We start from the raw sequence: 8,151 nt of genomic DNA, 5'->3' as shown, positions 1-8,151 counted from the left end.
AAGGTTGAATTAAATGGGAATGAGTTCTTGATTGATAATTTTGTGATCGCTTACCTAGTTCCAAGATAAAAACAATTGTGAATACTTGTTGATTACGTGATTTATGTGATTGATGGGTCATAAAAAAGTATTAATTGGTAAATCATGTAAAGTGAAACTGAATAGCAACAGCTTTAGACTGTGCACGTCTGAAGTGACGGACAAACAGGAGTTGGGGTTCATGGTGGTAGCCCATGGCCTTTTCTGGGACCGGATTGATCATCGTGTTCTATTTTATTCAAAAGTTCCTCGATGTCGCAGGTCACTGAGGTTACGAAGTCGGGCCCGTACCTCGTCTTCCTTAGTGAAGACTTCTGGTTGAACAACTCGGTCCATTGACTATTTCAATTAAAATAATGTTAATGATACAAATGTCTAGTCTAGTCAAATGTGGTTTTTAAGTTAATATGTTTTGGTCGTCCTTACTTATGCTTTATTAGTATCATGCTAGGAATGTTTATTCATTGATTAGTATGTAGTACTCAGCTTTGCTGATTACGTGCTTTGTTTATGTGTGTTGATAATGCTATGCCTTATACACTACTAGAAAAAGGGTTTATAACGACAAACTTTTTTGTCGTTATAAGTCTAAAAATTCGTCGTTAAAACCTTTAACGACGAACAAAGTTCGTCGTGTGTTTTGTCGTAATAGGTTCCGACGTTAATAGTATTAACGTCAACGTTCGTCGTGAATTTTACACGACGGAATCATTGTTTGTCGTTATTCATTAACGACAAAATAATTGTTTGTCGTTATTCATTAACGACAAAATACTTGTTTGTCGTTATTATGTATTCAATGACGTCGAACAAACAACAAATAACAACCAATAAAGTTGACGTAAAAAGAGAATCAAATTGACACAATAATTTTAATTATCGTCCAACAACGACAAAATATTTCGACGTTAATGTAACTATAAAAAATAAATATATTTTGTCGTTAATATGAAAAATATTTATAACATGCAATTCATTAAAAATCATAAAAAGTATATAGAATAATACACTAAATTTATATTAAACATAATCAATAAACATAGGATTTATAATAAGCAATTTCAATGTGAGTCAAAACAACCAAACTAATAAGATCAAATAACTTGATTTATACTAAGAGTTAAATCTACAATTTTATCTATCGAAGCAAATGGAAATTTCATTACTAGAATGTATTTCAACATCATATATAGAATTTATGTGAAACCAAGAATCACACCCACGTCATCTTGTCTTTAAATTCTAAACTATCTCTTGTTTGATCTAAAACAAAAAAAATCTACATCAAATATAATCAAGATTTGGAGCGTCCCTTCTTGGATTAGAGATATTGGAGTTTTTGTAGCAGCACATCTTAAATACTTGAACTCATGCGGTTCCTAAGTGCATTATTCTCTTCTTGTACCGTGCCCATGAGATTGGTAAAAATATGATTTTGTTACCTACACATAGAAGAAGACAAGGTGTCACCTTCATATATAAGAAGAAAAGTGAAAAATTACCTGGACATGAGGAAGTGTTGGTTCTTCCACTATTTCATGAGCTGCATCCTGCAACATGTATAACCACAACAAAATTAATATCATACACAAGAAACTCTAGTTACAACCAACTATCAAAGTTCTAATTTAGTTTCATGAAAATAAGCTTAAAGACTTCAGAGGAAGTTCAAGGAAGATTCTGGACATATTTGGTTTTAATAAGAGAAGTAAAATAAACTGCAGAGTAAACTGCAGCTACCAACAAAACACCAACACAATCCCACCTCAGTAAGTCTTGAAACACCACCTAAGTAGGTTTATTTCAGATAAATATCAGTTTATCAAAACATAATCCCCCCTAGCAGTTCTCAAGAACTCTACAACAGAAACTGAATTGAAAACAGTTTATTTCCCCAAAAGCTACCATAAGTCACTTAGAGCCTGGTTTAATTAGAACCATAATTTCTTTTTGACCTGCGTGAAGTGTGCCACGTATTTTCTGAGTTCCTGCAGTCTTGACTGAACAAGACCGAGATTTTTTATCCCCGTTTCTTTGGTTTTGGACAGTTCAGCTAATAGAGAAGGTTTCATAAGTTTTGGAGGCTGCAGTTTGTTGGTATGATGGGCAGCCTCATGTCAGTTCAACAAAAGGAAGTGTGGAAGTGGATGGCAGAATTGTCCTTGCTTTTTTTGGTTTAGTTCACATAACTTATATAATCAGGCTTAAACTGAAAGCTACATGTCTAATTCTTACAGTAACGACAATCCACATACGTACCTATTCTTATCTCCAATATCATCCCAATAGAGTACTCTCACTGGACAGATATTTGCATGTTGTATAATGATCCCCATATGTCGTGCAAATAACTTGTGATATTCAAGCACCCATAAGACAAATTATAGAGCACAAAAGTTGCAGATACATATTGACACACAATACATAGATTACAGAAAAGAAAAAACAATAGCATTTGTAGTGAAAATAAACCGACTAAATAACACATAGCGCAAATACTGAGAGCAGAGCCAGAATACATACCACAAATTAAATTCACAGCTTGATTCTAACTACAAAATTCGCAGCTTGAATATGACCACGAGGAAAGCAAAGAAAGTATGAAACAACAATGAGTTAGAATTTGAGCTTTAAGGAGATAAGTATACACATTTTAAAGACGTAGTAGCAAATCTTTATCACTGCAATGAAAGAAAATAAACGCCACACTAGAAAGAAAAAAAACAAATGATAGGCAATAAAGAAGTTTATAATTCAGCCAGTATAACATTTAAGAAAATCACAAAAGAGGTAATCAAAGTACCTTAGAGATAGTAAAAGATCAATGAGTTTCACACACAAATGTAATCCAAAACACACAGACCAGTAGCAAGTCAAACTAAGGCAACATTTATGTATACACTAGAGGCCCGATTCATTAAAAAATCCAAAACTAAAACAGATAGGACATGGGTGCAATATCATTGCTCTAACACCATAAGCATATACAGTCCAAGAGACGTGGTATATCATCTTAGCTAAGCCATCCATGTTAACTGTGTCAATAAGAGGATAAAGACTTGTTTTGATTACTTCTTCATGAGTAACAATGAAACGTTCCAGTAACATATTGTCTAGTGCATTAGCATCACACATTTTATAAATTAAAATAATTGGTCATTTTTTGGTTTGAAAATGTTGCCACAAATTGTTTGTATGCAGAAGCACTACAGATATGATAAGTGCCTAGACGATACTGAATAATGAATAAACTCCATTAATCAATTGAGCCAAAAGAAAAAGCTACAGCAAAAGCTATTGTTCTTAGGGGAAGAATTGTTAACAAGGCCAAAAAATTTATTGATTATGGTCAAACCTTGATTATATAAAAAAGGATCCATTTTTTTCCCTTCATATACAAAACTTAAGAAATGTTGTATACCTGACCAGAAGATGAAAAGGGGAAAAACATCTATATGAGGAAGAAATAATGTTGGTAACAGCTGAGCATAATGAAATGGAATATTAGGGGAATTACAGTCCAAATTCTATCAAAATATTCAAATTGCAATTTAGAGAAATAAAAACAGTAAATTTAGGATGAAAAAAGTACAAATCTACCTTTTCATCCAACAAAAATTCCTAATTCCTTTCAATTTTCACTTCGAAGGCGATTAGACAGTAGAATATACTTTGACCCGTGAGCCCAAAAGGGGTAATAATTAACAAGAAATTACAAATCTATTAACAAGAAAATTACAAATCCATAACTCGTCTAAGATTTTTTCTTTCTTGACAACACCTCATTTGAGATAAATCACCTATTTATCATTTTGCATTTATCAGAAAAACAGAATTTCAAGTCTCAAGAACAACTACATAAGGATTCAATTCACAACAATTAACGATAGAAATAACTGTTCCCCGTACAAATCAAAGAAAAATTAGGAAATTACCAGAATTGTTGCGGTCGATGATATTAACAGCTAGATCTGAACCCAAATTCATCGATCAATTACACCAAGAGGATAAATGAAGCCCTATATGGCTATATCACATTAATAAGTAAAATCATTACTGGGAGTAGAAAAGAAATTCAGAGGAATAGAATTTGAGAATCGCGTTTGGAGGCGATTTTAACCTAGGATTTTAGGTTAGAGGAGAGTAAAATTCGAGATGGGCTTCGAAAATGCTTTAGAAATGATAAATAACGACAAACAAATTTATTTTGTTTTTAACTTTTTTTTTTCTTGTTCACCACTTACGACGAACTGATTTCTCGTCGTAATACAATGCGGCACTTGTACTGGTAACGACTGTATATTGTGTTTGTCATTATTATCTTGTCGTTATATATTCATTTTCTAGTAGTGTTATTGATCCTGTCATGACCCATTTTGGTGAGCAGTCTCTAAGGATCAATAAGCGTTGCCCATCTACAGGTTTGAAGATGATGCATCATTGTGATCGGGATTAGAGAGCTTGTATTTAGTTTGGATTTGCTAAGTCATTGATTTGTTAAATTGGACTTTAAACTTGTCGTACTAGCTTCATTAACTTTATTTTCATTGATTGGTTTGGAATTTACTCTGTAGTTGATTATTTATAAACCTAAAGTTAGTTTTATGTTTTCTGCTGCAAAATTCTGAATAAGTCGTTACGTTTTCACATGGGCGATAATACTTTGATAATTCTCTATTGTTATATTTATATTTAAAAAAAGGTTATTCTAGAAAAGGGAGAATTGTCGGGGTGTTACAGAGGCCGTACTCGTGATTGACCTCTCTATTCTCTTGACCACGAGTTAGAGAGGACGTTACGGGGTCTACGGAGAATTCAAACCCATTATTTAAGTGTGAGCAATAATAGATTTGTGACTCTAAGTGTGAGTCCACCGGAGCAAGTGCCTTTGAGTCCAATTGGTGAAGAGTGGCACAACCGGTCAAGAATTCAGGGATTCTCGGATCCTTTGAGGCAACATGCGGAATCCAAGCGCCTACACCAAATGAAAATAACTTTGAGATAAGACCGACATTGATTACATTAGTCCAAAGCCATCCCTTTTGTGGCAAGGCTAGTGAATCGCCGCATGACCATCTTAAGCAATTCGAGCATTACTGTGATACGATTAAACACAATGGTGTTTCCTCCTAATATGTTCTCCTTAAGTTGTTCTGGTTCTCTTTACTCGGGAGGCTAAGTGATTGTCTTGACAAGGAGGTCAAGCAAAACTCCCTAAGGATGTGGAATGAAGTTATAAGTGCTTTTCTAAGAAAATATTACTCCCACGGAAAGGCCGCCGAGTATAAGCACAAGATCCAATCATTTGAGAAAAAGAGAGACGAGTCATTGTTCGAAGCATGGGATGGATTCAAAGAATATCAAAGGGAATGCCCACATCACGGGATCCCAAAGTGGCTCCTCCTCCAAACATTTTACTTGGGACTTAGCCCGGCTTCTAAGACTAATCTTGATGTGGAAGCGGGAGGTCCGATCATGAACAAGACGGAGGACCAAATAGAAGAGATCATAGAGGATGTCGTGCAAAACTATCAAGCATGGCATGTGGGAACAAGGAATTATGAAGGTAAAAGTCGTCATGACGACGGGAAAGGGTCGTCATATGCATTGGAATAAGCCCTTATCATTGAGAAGCTTACTTCCCGACTTGAGAAGCTTGAAAGTACTGTTTCTCAACCGCCGTCTCCATCGACAATTCCTCCACCATCGTCCACCCTTCTAACCAAAGGGAAGGGCAAGAGGAGTTCCTACAATACTATGCCTCATAATACTTCTTTTTGTGATGTTTTTGGTGGGCATGATCATATCCCTAATATGTGTCATTTATTGAAAAATGTGTCCTATGTCGAACATGATTCTTCTTATGAAAATGATTTTGATGTTGAGTATGCTAATGCCTAGAGTGAAAGGACTAGGTATGATGGACCCCCAAATCCTAATTTCAATAGGCAACAAAGTTTTAGAGGTCCCCCTATTAATGCTTACCAAGGTGCAACCTGCCAAGGCCAAGGAGGTGGGTTTGATCACCAAAATCGGGGTAACTATACAAGGCTATCAAAGCCAAGCTCCTTATGGTCAATCCTATGGTTATGGTAATTAATCCCAAGACAATCAAGGTAGTTATAACCCAACCCACCAAGATGGAGGGGGCTATAATTACGGATATGGGTATAATAGAGGAATCTCTATTGGGGGCTATCAAGCGAATCCGGGAAATCAATATGCAATTCCCAATATCCTCCTCCCGGATTCAATGGACCTAAGCCTTGTGGGACTCAATTTTCACTCAATTCTTCCAGATTTAATAATGCTCCTCCACCACTCCCCTCTCCTAAGTCAGAAGCTTTATGGAGTCTTTTGTGGGGCGCAAGCTAAGAAGAATGTGGAATTTGAGGATGGGTTCAAGAACTACAATACTCATTTGAATATGATTGTGACCCAACTTTCTCAACTTTCTAACACCATTAAAGAAAACCAATTCCACACAAGTCTCTCACCCCAGGGTCAACCCCCTCCAAAGAAAATGTATGCCATAGTGACTAGGAGTGGGAAGACTCTAGGTGATGGTGTTAAGTCAAGTGATGCCTCAAAATCTAAGGGGGGAGAATCAAGGGTTGTTGAGTCCAATTACGATGATATTGTAGAAGAGGAGCCTCACGTAGATAATGTGGTTGATTCTTTGAAACCAACGAAGGGTACTCTTCTACCTTTACCCACTCCCAAACTCCCCTTCCCTCAAAGGTTTTACGGCAAACGTTGGATCTTCAATTTTCCAAATTTCTTGATGTGATTAGCAAGATACATGTCTCATTGTCCATCATGGAGGCACTTAAACAAATTCCCCATTATTCTAGATTCGTGAGAGACATTCTAAGTGGCAAAAGAAATTGCGGGCCCAAGGAGATCATGCAACTCCCGGAGAATTGTAGCTCCCTAATCCAAAGCCCATTTCCCCCAAAACTTAAGGATCCCATGAGTTTTTCTCTTTGTGATTTGGGGGCAAGTGTGAGAATCATGCCATACAAGATCTATGCAAAGCTTAATCTAGGTGACCTCTCCCGATCGTTCGTTTATGTATCCTTTGCTGGGTAGAGTTAAGGATGTTCCCCTCGTTATTGACAAGCTTACTTTTCTTGTTGATTTCGTAGTCCTGGACATTGATGAGGATGCCCAAGCCCCTATTATTTTAGGAAGGCCATTTTTGGCCACCGCGGGAGCCCTTATTGATGTACAAGGCGGGCTTATTACCTTAAAGGTGGGGGACACCAAGGCTAGATTTAAGCTTCCGCATAGTGGAGGATGTTTTTCTAAGATGACAAGTTGCATGAAAGTTGATACTATTGCTTGCATTGTGAATCATTGCATACATGCTAAACCTTCTCACGACTCTTGTGTTTCAAAGTGTGGTATTGAGCTGGCTAGGTCCCACTCAAATGAGGAGAAAGTTCATGTGACCCCCACGGTGTTGGGAGATTCTTTTGATGATTTTACCACCATTCCCGAGATATTTGGGATGCTCTTAGATGACGATGGTGCAAGTGCTACACCTCCCAAAGTCAAGCATAAACCGGGCAAGAAGCCCAAGACGGCCAAGAAGGCTAAGGAGAATCTTAGTGGATGTTGGCTTGGTTGCGTCACAATGTGTGGTGGCGTTGATAGAGTGTTTGTTACCAAAGGGGAAAAGGAAAGTTTCTTGACAAGTGATGATCAAAAACATATTGCATTTGACCCCCATGAATTTGGGGGGCACCGTCAAGCTAGTGACGTTAAAGAAGCGCTTCCAGGAGGCAACCCGTGTTTTATGAGTGTGTTTTGTCTCACGCATCCTCCATGTGGAGCTCATTTAGTCCACCTTTTCCCTTGCCCGGCGGTTCATTTGGTGAGTTTGGTTGTTATTTCGATTCTTTGCGGGACTTGCTCCCACGATACTTCCGATAATATCTTTCTAACACTTTTTCATCCTTTGGGGATTGGGAATTTTCATGATTGGGGCATTGGTTGGATGGTTAGCTGCCCCTCCCCTTTATTTTGTGTTAGGCCTTGTGGACACGGCCTAATTCGATCTTGGGGGGATGAAACTTGATTGTTTGGATGCTATGATGAACTCTACAT

The 8,151-nt window shown here is 37.2% G+C and overlaps 1 long non-coding RNA gene across 1 annotated transcript; it reads right to left on the bottom strand.

Annotated features, from left to right (window-relative positions):
* Positions 1 to 1,188: 1,188 nt before the first annotated feature.
* On the bottom strand, positions 1,189 to 4,110 carry LOC130466944 (uncharacterized). The gene is made up of 3 exons (XR_008927105.1): positions 3,975 to 4,110; positions 2,563 to 2,606; positions 1,189 to 1,589 (listed from the first exon to the last, which is right to left on the bottom strand). It is a non-coding gene; the product is annotated as an uncharacterized lncRNA (long non-coding RNA).
* Between the last annotated feature and the right edge of the window lie 4,041 nt (positions 4,111 to 8,151).

This window comes from Spinacia oleracea, chromosome 2 (assembly GCF_020520425.1).
Source record: "Spinacia oleracea cultivar Varoflay chromosome 2, BTI_SOV_V1, whole genome shotgun sequence".
Taxonomy (NCBI): Eukaryota; Viridiplantae; Streptophyta; class Magnoliopsida; order Caryophyllales; family Amaranthaceae; genus Spinacia; species Spinacia oleracea.
The sequence above is the reverse complement of the archived record's forward strand: the minus strand, read 5'-3'. Positions and strand labels throughout refer to the sequence as shown.